Genomic DNA, 21,507 nt, shown 5'->3' with positions numbered 1-21,507 from the left:
TTTTTTCCCTCCGTTTTGCGACTTAAAAATCCACATAATGAACTGGGTGGACACGAGTTCAACGGATATTTATTCGCGGAGTAAATAATAATCCACGATTGTAAAAACTACGCAGAGATGTATCGACATTCAAAGCGACCGAGTGGTTTAATGCAATCGATAGTCAGATTAATGGGTAATTTATTACAGCTACGTCATTATTGATGGCAATTATGATTTAACGATTCAATATGTAACCTCTCAGTCAATCAAAAAATTTATTACCAATAATTTGTTGAATTTTATCGATGATAATTAAGAGAATGAAAGTAATAATAACGTAAAAATCGTTAAATCTCGATTAAAATTTGCTGCAATTTTTTTTTTTCTATTTTTAACAACTTCATCTTGTGTTTCATTAATTTTATCTCTAATGATGATGATGCAATATTCACCAGCTTAATTTATTATCATATAATGAATATAATGAATGGTGCGAGGAATTTGCCGACGGTCTATTGCTCAAAACTTTTTGCTTTTTTCAAAACTCATCTACTCACCTCCCCCCCCTGCCCCTCCCCTCTCCCAATATTCATTAATCACGGACCTGAATAAACTCAAGTCAAGCATTCCGTCGGTTAAAATAAACAATAATTAATGATCGCATTGAAAATATTAGAAAGAGAAGGGGAATTCATACATAAATACATTAGTTTGCGTTGTTTTTAGTTAATATAAACGTGTGACGATATCAAGTGGGTCAAGCCACGCACTGTGGTTGGTCCCTGTGGTTTTCCGTGTTATCCAATCCCCTCCCCCTGTCCCCTGCCCCCGCTCTGCTGCCCCTTCATGTTTATTACTCTGCGAAACTTACGAAGATGTAATGGAATTATTGGTTGTAGTGAGCCAACAACAAATGTAAATTGAGTTTAGATTGGAATATGGGGAGAATGGATGTGTGCGATTTTATCTCGTTTTATTTTACGATTTTCTTTCATTTTTAAGCAATATTTGCAGCATTTTTGAGGTATTTAACAAGGGAGTGAATTGTAGAATTTTTTTTTTTTGAAATTTGCTGGTTTTTTGAGGCATTTGATTTATTCCAGAATTTATAATGGATAGATAGGGAGGTTTTTGTTTCGTTTAATTTGATCTTTTTGCACTATTTGTTATCGTGAATGAATTACAATTTTTACGGTATTTTTTTGTAGCGAAAAATGATGTCAATGAGAATTTATTTTTCAATGAAGAAAATTTTATGATGAGATAAGGTTTTTATCAAATTGAATCAGATAATTTTTGCAGTATTTTTTCAACTTCAAATTATTTAAATTGAAAAATGTATTTCGATAAACTTCAGTAGGTTTTATAAGACCCAATCGTTAGATTTATTTTAATATTTGATTGTTAGAAAATATGGCTGAAGTAGTTGAATTCCATTTCATTTTTTCATTCTTTTATCAAATTTTTCTATCAATTTTTTCAACCCAATTTATCTACAAAAAAAATAATTAAAAGTCTGGGTCCTTTTCTGGAGAGCTAGACATTAAATTTACTCCAGAAGTCAATATCCCATTGAATTTTCTTAATAGTAAAAACTCTATCTCATGTTTCCCCATAAATTTTCATTCTTCCAAAGTTATAGCACTATCGGTAAGTGTTCGATACCTATCATTAGTTATCGTAAATAAATTACCACTGAAATTGCGTAATACTGATGAATATGGGCCCGTCGGATATGGAAGCAGTGCAGGGGGGGTTGACCACCCCTTCCCTCCCCCCCTGGGTTCGCAGATCTCATGGGTCTGTACACCAGACGCTAATCGGGTAATTAATAGGGCTTATCGTCGGGCGAGAAAGCGAGATCGCCTCTCTCGTACATTGGAATTTTGCACCACCGATCTCTAACCAATGTCTGCCTACACAAATGCACTCGATCCGGGAATTTATCGGCTCCAGTGGTGTCTCCAGACATCGATTTATCTACTGGGACTTTCCATCAGGCCAACCCTTTTACTCTCAATTAATTCATTTTTAATTTTTCCGAGCACTTGTCGGACATTTATTAGTAATCAGTTTGTTTTGGAATTGATTTATTGGATCATTGAACTTATTAACACGGCGAGAGATATTCAGGTGAAATGGAGAACACGCGGTTCGATCACCGATTACGGAATTCATTCGAAAAATTATGGAACGAACGTGACGAATTATGTGACATTTTAGGAAAATTTCCGATAAAAGCATTCGATTACCGAATTGTATCAATTAAAATAACCACAATTTTTCCATTTTCTCGTTAAATTCGGGAAAAATATGACCGGAAAATTACGAGTTCTCTTTGACTTTCGCAATTTTTATCCGAATTGTTTCTAAAAAATTACGAATTTCTCGCGTAAAATTTCCCATTGGGTTCCGTAACTCATGAAAAACATCCGCGTTCCGTAATTTTTCTTGAATATTTCTCCCCACCTAACATAAGCGTTAAAGCGTTTTAAAATTTCAATGAATATGCGAGACCATAAAAACAAAAAACCTCCTCATAAAATGAAACCCCCCTTCTTACAGCAAAAACCGTGCTTTTCTCTCCTTTGTTTTCAATGCAAAAAAAAAAAGAAAAAAAATCGTTCATTTCGTATTCAATGACCAAACATTGCGCCTGAAAAACGTGATTCAAGACGAGGTCAAGATTGTAATTTTCAGATCGTTAAGATCATTACTAATTCCGCTGGTGAATAAAAAATTATCTCTCGAGCTGCGGGAGTAGTTCACAAATCCAAAGATATTCCACAAGAAGTGTGTTTAGGCCCACTTAACTGGGACTCATGGAGCGTGGCATTCGTCACGATTTGCCTCGATTAAAGTCTCGTTAGAAGGGCCAAGGCCCAACAACAACAGCCCCCCCCCTCCCCCTCACCATCACCCACCACATTATTACATTTCCATCAAACAATTTTTCTTTGTCTCCGTACTACGCACAGAATAAAACACTTTGCGTGATAGTTATTCAGGATTATGGGCCCACCAAAGGAGCCGGTCCCATGTGTTATCGGGACTCGTTTGCTTGTGCAGTGAGGACGCAACACGCGGTGAATTCCACGGTTGAAAGCCCTGGAGACATTAGTAGGGAGTAACAATCTCTATCGATAATCGAGGGAATTTCTCGCGAGACGAGATGAGAGAGAGAGGAGTTATGGGAGAGGACCATGAGAATTTCTAATTTACACATTTCAATGAAAATTATTAATTACTATCCATTTTATACCGTCTCCTAACGCGAGATTATGTGGAATTATTTCGGTGGTTAATAATTCACTCGCGCGAATGTTCGGTTATCTTCAGTCGTTATAATTAATTACACCATAAGATTGATGTAGTTATTATTTACTTAATTAACTGCGTTAATTCATTTGTAGAATAGTGTTTTGTCTTTTCTCTGCGCTGGAGATTGACACTCTTGGGACGTATGGAAAACTCACTGATGTTGGTTTTAATTGACAATAATCATTCAATCGACAAGTGAAAAAAAACTTGTTGTCTTAATTAAAATTCTTGTATTCATTATATTTCAGCGGGGTAAAAATGTTTACCTCGACGACTTGAATCATAAGGAAGGAAAGGCTTGATTAAATTGCCTGATTTGAAATTGAATAAATTAATTCAAGATATATCTCCCCTCAACAATTAATTACCAATTTTTCTAACCACTCAGATGTGCCTATCGTCCAGTCTCCATAAATCAGTGAGTGAAAGTAAAAAGCTAGGAGAAAAATGATTTCCTGCGTTCTACTTAGCGTCCTCAAACGGGATCTTCCTCAGGCTTTGGTATTGAAGAAAAATAACAATAAAAGATTTAAAAAAAGAGTATCCAAAGGATAAATAAATGCCAGTGCCGAAGGCGAGGATATATCAAGTTGTTTGGACAGACTGTGAGTGTTTAAAATGTGGAGAATGACCCCTTGCCAGTGTGCCTGTATATATGTATATGTGTATGTGTATGTGTGTGCGTTAATGAATGACAGTGATGAAAGGGGAAAAATGGAGAAGCAAAAAATGATGAAAAATTATTTCAGAGAGAAAGAGATTGTAGTCGGGTTTTTCATTGAGAGGTGCATTCCGAGGGCCCATTTTTGGGGGAGGGCCGATGGTCTTTGAGGTGAAAAAAGTGGATGATTCTGGTTTTTTTGAGAATGAAAAAAATTTAAGATTGAAATATCCGGTCAAAAGATTCGATTTTCATAAATAATAATTGCCGGAAACAGATTTATCGGGTCAGGAGAATTGTGGGTGAAGACAAAAGAGAAGAAATCATTTTTCATTGATATCATTTAATTTTAAATGTTTGATTACAAAATTTATTAAATCTTATTTAGTGAAATTTTCTCAATCATCATCATCATGTTAATCATCAGTTGAACTTTTGCACAATTTTCTATAAAATATCTTTAAAAATTTTGTGATGTTTCCAGTTCTTTTTACCGAACTCTCCTCACTATCTCGACAAAACCTCTCCCCCAAACAAATATTTAAATAATTTCTACACACGCACTCACAGTTAATCATTCAGACAACATGACCAAGTGCACTAGAATAATTTCACTAATAAAATTAATTAACAATTCTGAACAAGAAGGAAATTACTGATTTGTGCGTGTGATCTCAATTTCCAGTCTGCTGGGTCAAATCGTGATTTGACACCGACCGAAATTCTCCACTGCGGGGCTTCCGGCGTGTGTGACACGAATCGATAGATCGAACAATGGAGAAAAACCCCTGGTGAACGGGGAAAAGACAGGTGGCAGTGGGTATGCCAGTGTAAACGTGTCGGGGAGCTCGTACGACTGTCGGGTAACAGCCGGCACACATAACGTCAACAGAATTTCAAATGATATTAACGGTGTAATGGAGGGGGAGAGGGGGGGGGGGGTCGATCAGATGTCGAGGGGCAAGGTGATCAGGATGAACTTGTCAACTCAATTTTTTTTTTTCGGTGGAAAATATAGGTCGAGTAGTAGATGATGGGGAGATTAAAAAAGTCTCAATCGAATCCCGGAAATTTCTGGTGCTTCAGTCAATATTTTTTTCGTCCCTTTTACTGTAGGTTGTGATGTATTTTTTTGGTGGATGAAAAATCGATTTGTAGTTACTAGAGAATATATTTTTGCGGAGGAGTTGTTATCTTGGGGGATGAATTTTAGGACTTGAGGAGTGAATTAAGTCGTAAAAGGATCACTTTTGGCCGTTGACCAGTATTTAATGAGTAGTTCAGGATCTAAGGGAGATAGAGAGATTTTCATGAGAACCTTTTTTGTAGAGCTAATTGAGATGTACAATTAATGTAATTACAAAAATGTCGCTATTTGCGGTATATTTCGAGATATTGCTCGAAAACGCGAATGAGAAATGGGTGAAGTTATCTCGATTTCCCACTTCGTTACGGATTTTCGGGAGAATGATAACTGATTAATAAAAATTATGGAGCTGTAATTAATCGACCAGAAAACATTAGGAAGCTCTAGTTTTTGAAATTAATGCTGTGCATAAATTATAGAAAAAAGACTGTAAATAAATATCACGGGGGTTTTTGAGAAAATAAATAAAATCATGAAAAAGTCATGATTTTTTTTGTCCTTAAATTCAATTGAGGTCGGACCAACTTTTCATCGACCAGAGCTGTATTCCGATAACTCGAGACTTATTCAGGAAAAATTGGATGAAATCCACCTCCTAAAATGGCGAATACCCGAGAATCGAGAGAATATGTCAGTCACGCAGTGGTAAAACGAGATTTTCGGGGAATATCTCCGAGTCTAAGAGAGATGGCGCAATTATTGTTGCAACATTTATTTCAGTACTCAGTTTCCTCCGCAAAAAAAAATTCTGATAAAAATTTTCCTGTCCCCCTTAAATATCGAGATATTTATAAAAAATTGGTCACCAGTCAAAAGAGACTAATCTCGTTTTACCACTTCGCTACTGATTTCACATTCGCAGAAATTCCTCTCTGTGTGAAATTCACTCGGAGAAATTTCCACGGAGACCATTAATCTCAAAACCTTTAGGGAAAATCGATCAATTATTCAACAATACGTGGATTACCCCGAGCCACATCCAACAGTCCGGGAATTTCCAATTTTATTTATCGCTCTCGACTCTTTGACGCTCCACCGGTTCGCGATATGCGCTCACGAAAATTTCACATCAGTGAAAACTGTTTTCCAATAACTCGAGATTCATTCCATGAAAATAGAGTTGAAGCCATCTCCCATAATCGTGAATTTTCCCGCTCTGTCCCCTGCCACAATCGAAATTAATCCCATCCATTCCTTCCCTCGCTGATAAAAACGCGAAAATAGACGTCTTCGTGTTCGCGAAAAATTGATTTCCCATCGACTTTATCGAAATTAAATTTTTCAAATACAATTGCATTCATAAAAAACGATGAAATCCGACGATAAAGCATCGACAGGCAAACGTTACCCAGAGGTTGAACCCGGAAGAGTGAATGGCTTATGCAAATTCTCTTTTGGGGTCGCGAGATTCACCGGGCAGATATTGAAAAATAAATAAAAACAAATAAAAAAAAAAATTCAATCGGAAATGGAGGAAGAATTCATCGCTAAGGAGAGCGAGTTCGATTCTTTTTCATCTCCGTTTGTATTTTTTTTTTCTTCTTCTCTTTCACCCGGAAGAATACATACTGTTGTTATGCATTTTGTTAATGCTGGAAGGAGGTAGAAGGGGGGGGGGAGGGCTTTACTGCGCCCCCACTGGCTCGCAAAATTTATACTTGTCTTCGCCTTTATTCAACGACTGTTTCATATGCAATGGCACCAAAAAAAACACGACACTGGGGCCCGTTATGTGCGCACGTTCTTAAGACGCGAGAGGGAAAATTATGGAATAAAAATGTTAGTGATCGATACGGCAATGCGAATTAATTTTTAAGAGTAATCGATCTTGAATAGAAAGTGACGCGGGTTACTAATCGAACAATGCGGTTTTCACGGTGATAATCGACTATTTCGTTGTCATAATCGATCATTTGACAATCGATAATCGATTATTTCGGTGTCATATGGGATAATCGATTTGGTAAGGAGCAGAGACAAGAGATTGGTCATATATCTAACCTGGTGGATTGCCGGAGATCGTCGATTACTTCGTTCTCATAATCGATTTGTGAAAAAATTAATTATTCATATTCAAGAGATAATTAAAAATTCATATTTATAGTTATTATGATTGTTGCTTGAGATCGAAAAGTGCGATCATCAGTTATATTTCGGAACGTTTAATTGGTATAAGAGAATTTAATTTGATAATTAATTTTCGGGAAAGAACTTGAACGCAATTAGTGCTTAAATAATATAAAATATCACGACTCTCCTTCAATTTAACATAAAAATCAATCATTCGTGATTTATAAACAATTCATGGCTCACATATTTATTCATGAATTATCAATTTCCGGATCAAAATATTTTTTTAATGACACACGAAGATTAATATTCAATAAAATGACAATAAAAATCACATATGAAAATTACAGATGATTCAGTAAAAAGTGTGAAACACTCCGGAAATAATAGACGAGGCACTTAATTTCCCCTTCAAACCCTCAGCCCTCAGTAGTTTTTATTAGATCAAGCCTTTATTATCGCTCGGTAATTACCAAACTTTCGCGTCATTTCTCTTCTTGTAGAATTTCCAAAAAAAACTCTATTGACCTTAAAAATTAGGGTTTCTATCTCCGAAAAAATATGAAACGGAGCTTGAGACAACCAAAAACAGTCCATTAATGATCCCTTAAACCAAAAGTTGAAGATAAAACTGTCCAGTTGTATTAAATCTCGTTGGCACGCCCCCGCAAAACGCGAGGGGAAAAAAAATAAAAACTCGAAGAGCCGTTGGATTTACCATCGATCCGCTTTCATGAGCGGCACACGGCGGGTGGAAAAAAAAATGTGGGGGTGAGAGGCAGTTTGTTGAGCCCTCTGAATTGCATTTCACACCATTCGAGACACAATTTATTCTCATTCATACACAGGATAAAGGTTTTTCTCAGCGGGAAAGTTCAGATATACCCGTGGCTCATTTGGCGCTCAATGTTTGACATATAATCGAGTGGAAATTGCGAAATGTCAGCCAGCCCACGTGTACTCACCCTTAAAATGTTGTACTAAACATTAAATATCTTGAGGAGAGGTTGAAAAATTTCTGATTGCTATTCACCTGTGAGAAACGTTTTAAATTGTTTGAAGGAGAATTGACATTTGGCGGAAAAAACAAAATCGTTTACTTGGGAATATTTAAGGGACTAGTGTCTTTAAATATTTGCGATTAAATGGATTAAAAACTATTTGCAAATCTGTTGTATTGTCAGACGAAAACATTTTGCAGTATATTTTTATATTGACATTTTTTATGAGAGGGAAAAACGAATTTTTAATAAAAAAATATCGGAAATCCTTGAGGATGTTCTCCAGGTGCGAATGGACGATGGAATGAAGGTTGGATCAAGCTCAATTGAGAATCGACCAAAGTGGATCGAGCCTATATTCCCAAGGTTGAACCGAGCTTGGATGAACTTCGAAAAACTCATCAAGTGTTCAGGCTGGAACTGCCAGTCTCAATCGAGACTTGACCGACAATTCTCGACGAAGCCTTATCCCCAATAATTAATTATCATTGATAACTCCTTGAAGTATTTTAGTGGAACATAATTGGATACATTGAGGCACGTTATTTATGAACCTAATAATTACACGGACTGAACAAAAGATTAACGTCTGAGTTTGAATCAGTCTTGGATCCAACGATAAAATGCAGCTTCATTCTATCCTGGTCCTTCCAGCCTGGAAGAACAGGACTCTTTCAGGATTGAATTGAGATTTGAAGGAGCACCTACAGCTCAAGTTGGATCAATCCAGGACTCAACGATGGAATCAAAATTTCTCCCACGCTGGTTCCCAAGCTCGATCTCCAATCCTGGATCTACCTGATTTCAATCGTCAGGATGAACCTTTCTCACTCAGGATAAAAAATATTTTTAACACAATCGTTCTATATTCCCAGCCCTCCGATTCGCTGGATTTTGCAATCAGAGCGCGACGAATCATCGCCATCAAGAAAAAAAATAAAAAGCATCGGTTATAATGTCGAAGCCCAACCAGGAAATGGTGACCCTGGGTCTGCTCGTAGCAGTGCCCTTGTCCGAGGCATACCGAGTGCCCGAGGATTAACGCGGACGTATTAGCATACAGCACAGTTCACCCCCCCCTCCCCTCCTCCTTCTCACACCCAGGCCACCCCACCCACTTCCATAACATTCATTGCGTCTGCATGTATGCATCAGAATGCAATTCAGAGCTGCACCGGGGATACCCCGTTTTGACGACGGGAGTAAGTACCGTCTCGTGGTGTCCGAGGGCCTTACTTATTCGGTCTGTGTGGAATGTAACGGTACGTCATCCCGCACCCGCGCTTTGCTTCACTTTAACACCCAGCAGACTCCCGATTCCATGTTTTTTTTTTATGGCTCAATGGCCTGGTGCTCGTGTTTTCCCAATAAAATCGTCTGCCAGTGTCCCGTAAAGACTGATGATATGGGATCTACGCCCACGCTTTATGGGACTCTTGCGGGACTTCCGATAACTTCTTTATTTTTCTAAACGGAGAGAAATATTTAATAAAAATTACGTGTTTTCGTCATTTCGTAGTAAAGTGCGGTTATTAAAAATTTGATGGAATTGTTATGAAATTTTTCCTGGACGTTTTGGAATTTTTCCTAAACATTTCCGAATTTTCGCTGAACGTTCCGGGATTATCGGAATCCTGAACGTCCCAGAATTTGATCTATTTGGTCTATTTCGTCTATTTGATCTATCTGAATCGTGAATGAAAAATTGTGCTACCGTCACGTAAAATATTCCCCAAAACGATAATAAATTTACATCATTCTCCGTTAAATTTCCAATTCTTAAATTTCCCCTTTTCGCACGTAAACCAGACGATCAACATCCAAGTCCTCCATTAAAATAAAAAAAAAATGACTCAACATAACGTAATACCCTATAATACACCCGCAAGCTCATTAATTACCGCACATAAATAAAAACATCAACTTCAAAGTTTTCTCCGAAAATAAAAAATGACTCAACGTAATGTAATACAATGTAATGCACCCGCAAAATCATTAAATCATCGACTCCCCCCGAAGCGACATTTCAACGAAAGTGAGAGTCTGACAAAATCACCTGATCCCCCCCCACCCCTCTCCCCATCGCGTCCCTCGATTTTGTCAGCATTTAAAGAAGATTTAAAATGCAAGAATCATCAGACAAAATACTGGTTGAGTTTATATGGTGGATGAGAAGTAGGTCGAGACAGCCTCGAGGAGGATCGATCGATACAGAATTGCCGTCCGTAGGAAGCAGAGCTCGTAAAGCGCGGCCGTAACGAGTCGAGCGGAAAGTTCGAGTACGGAACAATATTTTAAATTGTCTCTCTCGTACATTTTACCGAGAGAATCAACCATAGGGAATCCAGATGATGGTCTTACGCCTGCGCTCCTATGCATTTTTTTTTCTCTTAGTCGGAGAGAACGAGAGAAAAAAAATACCTACAACGTTGTAAGGAGGAGGGGGAGCGAGCGAAACGAGCAAAACGAGCGGAATGGGGGTGGGGGAGCGAGCGAAACGAGCGGATTGGGGGAGGGGAGAGCGAAGCGAGCGGATTGGTGGAGAGGAGAGCGAAGCGAGCGAGGGAGGCGGCGCAACTCCCTAGGGGCGATGAGCGGAGATTGAGGAGGGGGGGGGGATAGTACATTGTAGGAACTGGCAGACTCGGGTCATTGTTTATAATAAAATGTACAAGGCCCGCGATTGAAACGAGTGAGATTATTTTTTAAAATCTTTCTGTCAAACGTTAACGTCAGAAATGTTGTGAAAGAGGAAGACATTTTTCGACATCTGGCGGTCTCATATTTGCTCACTTCTGACGAATTTTTTTTTTGCTTCGGGTGGAAAGAACGAATTTCAGGAAAAATCAAACGGTGGAGGGCAGAATGAACGAGAATTGTGATCGATTTGAGATGTAATTTCCCAGGTTGACGGATGCCACTCAATTCTCACCGGGGGCCTTTGCAGCCGCGTTCAACAGAAGGTGCTTGACAGGGCTGGTAAACAGACGTATGTACGTGTTGCGCAACGATCTACGGGTTTTCGATTAAATTTAGCGAACAGATATTTCATTATCAATTTTGTGGCTGACCTCGACACGTAAATATCGTTAGTGTACATAAATTTCCGCGTTTATTTCCTGTTAATTAGAGTTTTTGTCTTTGAGTTAATGTTGGAGGTGGCATGACAAGTGATTGGGGGGGAGTGAGATTGGGGAGTTTATCAGGCGGAATGCAGTCAGAGATGTGGACTGATTAAGGCCATCAGCATTTCTTGATTTAATTATGAATTTTTCGGATGATTTCAGGGGAGATTTTTTGAGGAAAAGGTCGTTTTTGCAGGAAAACTGATTTAATATTTCGTCGTTTATTTCGATGGAGAGTTTTTTCCATTTTCTTTTACTTTTTTGGTTATTCTACAAAACGGTTCAAGGGGTTTAGGCTCATTTTACAACGTCTTAGTTTCCTTTCAATTAATTTTGGAGGATCCAATTCCAAAATGACCCAAATAAACGAAAAATGACAAATCCGTTTTATATTTAATGTCCAAATTTTTTTCTGCCACTGAACTCATGAAATTTCGAAGCAGCAAATTTCGGAATGCGCAATTTTAAAGTGAAAAAAAATAATCAGTTTATTATCTATTTAATTTTCAGATTTTTCTCGATATTCTTTTTCTGTGGATGAACTCGTGAGGGAGTCCCCACATACAGTCCATATCACCGATTAAATTTGTGGATATGAGAATTCACCCGCGCATTGTCCCCATTAATTTTCATCAATTTCTCGACCTTCGCGTTCCAACACGCACGTCTCGCCCATCAGAAAAGCTCGTCTCACTCTACAGCATAGAGTCCACCAGTTGACGGTTCGTTTGTAACGCGCTTGCGAGCGTGACGATTCCCTTCCGCTTTATTTCATACCTCCGCCCTATTTTTCACATATCCAATTCACGTTGAAATTCTCCACTTCAAATTAATCGAAAAATTGTCTATTTTCGCGTGCTCTCTGTGTCAGTGTACCAAAAATAAATACCACTATTCCACACACCCCCTCCATCCCCCTCCCCCTAGTTTTCTACTCGAGTTTTATGGGCATTTGTTGCGTCAGGGTTGCCCCTTCCGTATTAAAAAAAAACGTGAAGTCATTATGAGTCGGAAATATAAATCAGAATGTGCGTTTTTAATTCCTAATTGACGAGAATTTGACGCAATTCAAGAGGAAAAAACTGTTTCAAGTTTTAGTTGGTGTCGAATGAAGATTTTTTTTTTTTTATTATAAAATTTCAAATTTCAGTAGATTCAAGGAATTACGAATTTTGAAGTATTGATCAATGAAAAGTCATTGAGAGTATCTTTCTATGATTTTTTTGATTATTATTATTCATTTTTGTTGGGTCGCTAACCTAAAATTTCGAGTTTTTTCGATTTTTTTTCATTAAATTATGTCTTTTTTTCTATAAAAAAAATTGAATCGGTAAAACAGCAAAAAAAATACCATATTCATCATCCAATTGCGTAAATATTAACTTTAAACCGCAAAAATACGATTCCATTGTCCAATAAGTGGAGAATATATTCCATGAACTCTTATTAAATAATTAAACTAAAATTTCGAGTTTTTTCGTTTTTCTCCACAAAATCCCAATTGATTTTGATTATTGAAAAATTGTGCCGATGAAACAGTAGAAATAAAAGCCATGTTCATCCCCTAATCCCCCAAATATAAACTTAGGACCGCAAAAATAGTGTCCCAGTCTCCCAAAAATGCCGAATAAAACAAATAACGCACATAATAATCGATTTCCTCCAATCAAACATCAAAAAAATCTAGAACCCAATCACTATCACCTCCTCCCTCCCTCAATTTTTCCAATAAACCGACGAAAGAATGTTTATCACCACAACTGCAGTGCACGATATAAGGCGTTACATAACCCATTAAATAAACTGAAACAAAAGGAAATAGCGAAACCCGCGAGGTGACGATGTTTCACGGAGAGATTTACCCTCTGAAAATCGCCGGATGCCGTGCACCGAAGCCATTTAACACCCTCCTTCCCCCTTCGATAAGAAAATACACGAAATATCTCTCCACTTAATTTTATTCAATTTTCCATTGCGATTGTCGCGTCCACCAGTTGCGCGATTTACTGCACACATTTCTGTCTCTGATAAGAGTGAAAAAGAAAAGTAAATAAAAACCGCAAAAAATGAGGAAAAAAAATATTGAAGAAGAACTCGGTGGCACCAGCCAAACGATGAAATGAACACAAACACTCACCGGGAATTAATCGTCCGTGAAGTTTAATGTTTTAAAATCCAAGAAGTCGTTTGCGAATATCTCGGGATTATATCGAATGCAAAAAAAGGAAGAAATAATCCTCTGGAGTACCTGTCACCAGTTAACATCAAATCCACTGACACATTGTGTAGTTATTTTATTTTCATTAAAAATAATATTTAACCGCACATCGAGGTGTAGAATATGTGTAATGTCACGTCAATAGAGTTGTTGACTTAATTCACGATACGTTGAATTTATTTAATCGTTTGATTGTACTTTTAACAAGAATTTTCATTTATTTTTGTTCAACGTCAGTGACTGGAGTATTTTGCGAATGAATAAGTCTGCATTACGATTTATTGATGAAGGTAATTTAGCAATTTGTTGGATTGCGTTATTTGCAGAATTTTAATTAAAATTACTCAGTGAAATAGCGAGTGATAATTCGATATCTCGAGGTTTCCAGTGATTTATTTCAGTTCAGGGGAAATGACAAATTGATTGTTCCCGTTATTAATCACTGATTACTCGTGTTACTCCGGTTTAGGGGTTTTTTGAGTAATTTTTCGGGGGAAATGTGGTGAATAATTCTGATAGAATTAGCGGCTGTCGGGGGAAAATGTCGGTCTCCCGATTGTTATCGATGCACCAACGTCACAGTTATCAACTCCAGATAAATCGAAATGAATAAACATTGAATACATCGACACGTACTGCACGGCAGTCGGCGCGATACTGTCCCACGATATGCGCCAGGCCAGGCCGGATAGCACGTCGAGAGCATAAAGTAGTGGAAGGTGGAATAGCGGCGGGAGAAGTGAGTGAGAAAATTGTAAAAAAAAAAAAATATATAAGACACACGTTTCGGGCAAAAGAGTGGGATTTTAGTGGCAGATCCACTAGTGCGTTTATGTACCTGTCCTCATGAATTTTTCCCCGTCTCTCTGTCTATCGTCGAGTCTATCGAGGTGGGATTCACTCCGTCGAGATGTGCTCTCGATCGAGCCCAGACAGACTCAATGTTTGGCAAGACGGTTTTTTTCCACGGATCACAGTTATAATGCCAGTAAATCACTCAACATTTTCCGGAGAATTATTTTCGGAATATGCGGAGTGAAAAATTCAATAGGCGGGTGGATGGCGTGGTGGTCGGTGGACAAAAAGAAAAGTCGGTGAAAAATTACTGTGCCGGAAATTACTACAATGGAGGGGTAAAATACAGAAATACTGGAATGTCGTGTATTTACACATAAAAAATTGGTAAGTAGAGATTTTGTAATTAATGATATGTGGCTGTGTAAAATTTACTAAACAGCACTATAAAATTTGAAGGGTTATCATTGTTTATTTGAGAGTAAATGAAAAATTGATGGAAATCTTTTAAAAATTCCTATCTAAATCATTTTATTTTATTGGGTCTTCTTCCATTGTTTACTGGGCCGCACAGCAATTTTTCGATAACTCATTATGATTGGTTAACGATGAGCGCCGAGAATATCCGATTACTGCCGACGTTGGACGCCGTCATCGGGCGTCCTGCATCAGCCATTTAGCGGCCATCTTCTCCCACCTCCCATTAGATTTCTATGTCTTCGAGGTCGATAAAGAAATTTCCCTACACATACTAATGTTCCTCTGATTTGTAGTTTGCACCGACATTGTAAGACAACAGAATAATTTTCATTTCTATAAACTGCAATTCTCAAAATAAAATTCCCCCACCATTTACCCCTAAATCCACTCTAAGCAGAGATATCCTCAAGAAACAATTAACAAACTGAAAGAAAACCCCGAAAACAAAATCATTGAGTAATAAATCATCATTATTCATCTCGCGTATACCTTCAAGATAGTTCAGTGGGTCAATACTGGAAAAGGCGCGCCACACACGTTTGTGAACCCCCTTCCCACCCCCCTTGGAACCTTGCGCACACCCATTTATTTACAAGACCCCCAGCAACACATTTGCCTCGTTAATTCACCTCCTTCATAATTCCCATTTATCCTTGATCGCAATTTCAAATAAAACCCGAGTCTCCCCAACTCGATCGATTCAACCGCCCCAAGTGCTCCCCTCCCCTGCCCCTCGCCAAACAAACAATGCTCATCGGTTCGACATTAATTTATATTTTACAATTCTATTATTTATTAAATTTATAAATTTATTAATTAATTATTTTTTTTTTTATTTTTATGTTTTACGTTCTGATTCAACTCCAGAAAATCGAGGTCAACCCAAAAAAATTTGATATCACTCAAAATCACTAGTGACATCCAAATAAAATTATCTCGACTTATCTCTTCGCTACCGAATTATCGAATTAATCATCCAACGATATTTCAAGGTCACCAAAAAAAAAAAGCTATTTTTCATGATCTAATAATGAAGAGATGCATTCAAACACTTCTCAACAATATTCTTAAGATATTTTTCTACGCGAGACTGTCTGCGGTCTAATCAAATTCTCCGAAGTGAAGATTTTGGACGAGACGAGAGTTCCCCCCTGCGAGATAGAGGGGGGCGGGTAAGGGGGTTCACCGAACCCATCAGATGTTAATTTCTTTTTTTCGACTGACACATTCGCTCCTGTCACGTCTGCCCCTTGTCTTTTCGAATTATTACGGATTTATATCACCCCTGGAGATTTATTAACATACGAATAACAAGAGGAGAATTGGAAATTACAAGTCAAACCGATTCATCCACAAGTTGAGAATGAAAGTGTCTCTGGAGTTGGAAGTGAATAACAAAACCGGTCGGAGCCGATGAGTATTTGCCTTGAAGTTGGGTCTAACAATACTCCGAGTTAAAGTTAATCGTACAAATGCATCGTACAAATCGTAAAAAATGATAGACCTTCAAATTTTATAGTGATGTTTTGTCAATTTTACGAAGCCACATATCATTAATTACTAAAGCTATTATAAAATTTATGGTATTGATAGGAATTTTGAAGTGTGAGTGAAATAGATTTCAGTATTCTAGCATGTTGGACCTCGATTCTAGTGCCTGGTACAGTAATTTTTCACACTTTTCTCTTCGTGTACCCATTTGCATCGAGATAAGTGAAAATTTCAGGAGAAGTAAAAGTCAGGAGAAGTTCTTCTGGAGATAATAAAATGGTCCACCAATTAAGCCGTTGAATTCTACTTTAATACTAGACTAGATGCCTTAGCGATATGGCTTTTACATAATTTTAGGATACGATTGTCAACCCGAGGGATTTATTATATAAAACCTTATCATACTTCGAGGGACTTATTATATAAAATTATATTTTATATGTACTAATTTTTGGACATATTAAAACATGGTCCTCTGGAATAACACTTTACTGACTGAGCTACCAGATACCACAGAAATTCACTCTCAAATTCACCAGAAACACCACCTCAGAGATACGGTTGCGTTTAACGTGAAAAAATAACCGACAGTAATGATTAGCCGAGTAAGTGATTACTCCGACGAATATCGAAGCTAAGGACCGTTGCGTTGGGGTAGTACTGGGAGGGATGACGGCTTAGGAGCACCACTCGTTAATAAAATTGCTGAGAGTAATCAACGGGTGTAGGAGTGTCTGTGTGACAGAAAGGTATAGTAGGACACTGCACGATCGACCGACTGTACGGTTGGGGTCTTCCATGGTTTCACTGACCCCCGCGCGAATGCGGTACAGTCGGGAAAAAAGTCGGTCCCATGGCATCGCAGGGGAAGAGATATACACGTGAAAAAAAATATAACAGTTTTAAGTATTATTATTATTATTTAATGATCCACAAAGTTTGGTTATCGTGAACCAATTTTCCCATTTTCTCAGTAAACTTTTTCAAAGATTTACGAAATTTCCCCATAAATTTATGAAATTAGGGGATGAGATCTTAGTTTAGATTGTGGAAAATGTACTGATATAAAATTCTAGAGAAAAGAAACTAAAAACTCTCTTCACTAACAAAAAATAAAAAGTTTTTTTTTATTGAAAAATTCAAATTATAGTGTAATATATTAGCGTAACACACAACTACGAAAATTTTTCATTTAGTGAATAGGGGAAAAACCTATAAATGCTGTTGTGGTTGATTTTTTCATGCCCATCTGATCCATGATTTTCCAAAAATTTATAAAAAACATGAAAAATCAGCGGATCCCAGCAGCAACTCCTTAATAGCGCCCGAGTATTTTTTTCTTCGTTAAATTATCCAAGGGGGAGTCGACGAAGGACGTCACCTTGGATTGCATGAGACCAAATGAAACTGAAAGGGAGAACTTCAGGTACAGCACAACTGGGCATTATCACAAAAGTGACTGCTGGTCGACCTAGAAACATCCCAGTTGTTCTCTAAACACGTATTGTCAACACATGCATATCGTTCGGCCTTTTAGTTGGACGGTTTTGCGTCATCGAGGGGGTGAGGAAGGGGATGGGGATGTTCGGTTGAAAGCATTGGGATATCTAGATCACAAGTTGTGTCAACTCAAAAGCACAAGTTGAGAGAGTCAATGGAATGGTGAACAAAGTTGTTGGGAAATTTGTTTAGGATAAAAGAGGATTATTTGAAAAGTTTTCTCGTAAAATGCAATATGACGACTGGCAAATAATCCAGAGTATTTTTATTAACTGTCCGGTTCACAGAGGTCTCCAGATGTTTTTTTATCTCGTTGAAAGTTCATAATTTTTTTATGGGCAATTTATTTTATTGAAGTGGAGAAGACTGAAACAATTATTGAATGAATAAAGTAATTTTAATTGATCGCTGGAGTCTCCTATTTGCAGTTATTTATATTCTTGAGTAAAAAAAAATATCGTCATTTTGTAAATATGATTGGAGATATTTTTGAATTTTTAAAAAATATTTCCGGAAGTTATCTCTTGACAGTAAAAATTTGATTAGAATTTTTATTGACTGTTCGCTTTCCTGACGTTTCCCGATTTTTTTGATTGAAAATTCATACCTTTTTATTTGAGGAAATGAAAAAATGTTGAAAAGCAATAAACTATTGGAGTCAATAAAACGGGAGGTAATAAAGTGGTTGGGAAATAGTTCAGCGTAAAAAGTGTAATTGGAAGAAAGTTTCGTGAAAAAAGATAATTAAAAATCCATCAAAATGTATCGAGGGAGAGAGACAGTAGTATATTATTATGTGAGCAGACGATGAATGAGAGATCAAGAATATTAATTATATGTTTATTTACGCAACAATCAAATCATAAAAAATTATAAACAAAAAAATGAAGTCTGACAGAAGTTGAAAAAAAAAACAACGAGTTATGCAATTTACTAGAATTGAACCGAATAAAATTGTTGGGAAATTGTTCGACGGAATAAAAATTGAATTCAGTGGAATATATCGATAAAAAATGAGTCGATCTATTCAGCTGTCAAATCGCGAGTGACGAATCGTAAAAAATGTAAAAATTATTTAAAAAAAGGACTTCCCTTTCGCGTTGGTAGCGATAAATTAATAATCTCTCGAGTAGACTCTGGCGTGCGCAATACGCCAGAGGAATAATTAATCGGCAGTGCAGAGTGGCGAAAGAAAACGATCAAACGTGAAAGCACTTGCATATTACTGTTGAATAACAAAAACAAAAACAAGTGAAAAAAAAAGGAGAAAAACCACAACTTCACATTCACACAATTCACTCTGGCTTTTTACGTTGGGGGTTGAAACGGGTTTATCAGCTGAATTTGAGGTTTTTTAATCCTCAACCATGCGGTAAATTCAATGCCTCATGTTTACATAACAACAATAATTTCACCGATAAATTATAGTCCTCGATATGGTGGGCAAATGGAGGGGAGGGGATTAAATGGCAATTCACCTGACTCTTGACGAATCCACAGAGGTGTAATTCTATTGTCATGTCTTGAAATATTTATTCTATCTAGGAACGAGAATGGGAATTGTGGGTAAATGTGGGGTGAGGAAATGGGTCTTAAGAACTTTAGAAAATTGTTGAAATTGATGGAATCGTAAAACGTTAAAAGCCGTGGATAATTGACAGGTGATTGAGTGAAAATCCTCGCGTAACTCATTCCAGATCACTTCCGTTTACCTGCAGCTAGATTCATTCTGTTCATTTCTTTTTCGCGGTTTAAGACCCCGTTGAAGAGGGTCACGTGATCGTAAATAGCGAGGATAAATAAACTGTTGAAATAATGGCTTATTAGGATGAAACGTAATTACGAATCCACGGAAACAATAAACGAAGGGCGGTAATTGGGTTTGGTAACTGTCAAATAATTTTTTGGTTGCAATTTGGAATGGAAGTTTTGAGTTGTGTATCGATTTTCAAATTATTCCAATTGGGCCTTAACCGGGGGCTAATGATTGGTTGTAAAAGTTATGGACTAATGAAAAGAGATTTTTCACAATTTTTTTTTTAATAAAAAACGTTGTGTGTCACCATTTAGTTTTGATGTTATTGTATTATGTATATAATGTGGACAATATACATAATGTATATGTAACATATATTATGCGTTATACTTATCATTTAATAAAATTTATTTTACTTGTAATTAAAAATTTATGTATTGTTAAAATAAATTAAATATCTGTATATTTAATTCCATTTAAAGTCACAATTAGTTTTTTTATAATTATAATAAATTTTATTGAATTGTTAATTTAATGCCTAAATATATATTTTGGCCCCATATCAAAGAATATTATAATATATTGAATTATAATTTTCAAAAAAAAGGGTTTTAATTTTTTTCTCTCCTGGATTCCCCTTCTCATAAACTCTCTATTAATAATTAAAAAAATTTAAAATTAAATGAAAAATGCACGTAATTTAGAATTCAATTAAGATTTTAGTATAAACCCCAGTGAAATACCGAAATCGTCAAATTTTTAAAGATTAAAAATAACCAATTGTTTAAAAAAAAACATCTTACTTCATAATTTCCTCTTGTCCAAACAAATACCACAGATTATTTTCCGAAGAATTACCAGTTCAACCATAACTAAAATGGAATTTTTTTTCTCAACAACGTACGTCAAAAAAAAATTCACAACGCAATAGTTCACTCATTTTTCCTTATTTTTTATCTGTAACGTAATAACGGAAATATAAAAAAACACGATAAAAAGGAATTCGTGACTTTTTGTTGGTTTTCAGTGCGCGCAATGACTCAAATCCGAGGGAATAAAATATTTTTCACGGACTATCTGCACTCAAAGTCATAGAAGACGTGTGTACAGTTTGAGGCACGATCTCTTGGACTAGATCAAAGAGCCTTTGCAATGCAGACAGCTGGAGATCCTCAGCTCGACCTTTTCTTCAACTGTGTTTTATATACAAAAGACATGAGGATGTACTGCGAGGGGGTGGCGGGGATGGTGTTGGGGGGAGAGGAGAGCCACCTTTGAATATCGGTGGTAAGTTTGTTCGTGGACCGTAAATCGTTGAAACGCTCCCACTTTGATTTTTTTTTTTTCAATCCGTGTACACGAGTTATCGAGTGGTGCACCTTCTCTCTGGCGTTAATTTATCGTAATAATCGTCGGTCACGGATTTACAAGAGAAACGAGGGAGGGGAAGAAATTAATGGGATTTGGAGTTGATGTACAATTGAGTTTATTGAGTTTCATGTAATTCGCTCGACGGTGAGATAAATTTATGGATGGAAGTACTATAGTATACATCAATGGGCAATTTATTTTATTGGAGTGGAGAAGACTTTGAAACAATTATTGAGTGAATAAATGAATGAATGAATTTTAATTCAGCGGTGAAGTTTACTTTTTCTTGTTTACAAGTTTTTTATCCTCGTGAGTATAAAAATATATTTTATTTTGATTACTGGGGAATTTTACAAAATTTTCTTGGAAAATTTCGGAAAATTAGCTCTTGATAATAAAAAAATATCAAAAGGATTATTCAGAGGATTTTTAACACTTCTCTGGAAAGAGGTAAATAAATGTAAAAAATTATGTAAATAAAAATGGAAGAAAAAAATGTGAAATAAAATTTTTCATTAAATTTTTTTTGCATATTCACGTTAAATAAAAACTCATTACTCCGATAATCGTGTGGTGTTTGCTGATGGAA

At 36.7% G+C, this 21,507-nt stretch overlaps 1 protein-coding gene across 7 annotated transcripts in view; it reads right to left on the bottom strand.

Moving 5' to 3' along the window:
• Positions 1 to 21,507, bottom strand: part of LOC135161407 (rho GTPase-activating protein 23) — a 121,039-nt gene that overhangs the window by 38,592 nt on the left and 60,940 nt on the right. Inside the window, exon 1 of one of the 7 annotated variants that reach the window (XM_064118946.1) lies at positions 13,445 to 14,255. The exons of the other annotated variants lie outside the window; for them this stretch is intronic. The gene's annotated coding sequence lies outside the window, so the exon portion shown is untranslated. Of the gene's footprint in view, positions 1 to 13,444; positions 14,256 to 21,507 lie in introns of those variants that run through there. 7 annotated transcript variants of the gene reach the window in all.

This window comes from Diachasmimorpha longicaudata, chromosome 4 (genome assembly GCF_034640455.1).
Source record: "Diachasmimorpha longicaudata isolate KC_UGA_2023 chromosome 4, iyDiaLong2, whole genome shotgun sequence".
Lineage (NCBI taxonomy): Eukaryota > Metazoa > Arthropoda > Insecta > Hymenoptera > Braconidae > Diachasmimorpha > Diachasmimorpha longicaudata.
This window is presented reverse-complemented; position numbering and strand designations above follow the sequence as displayed.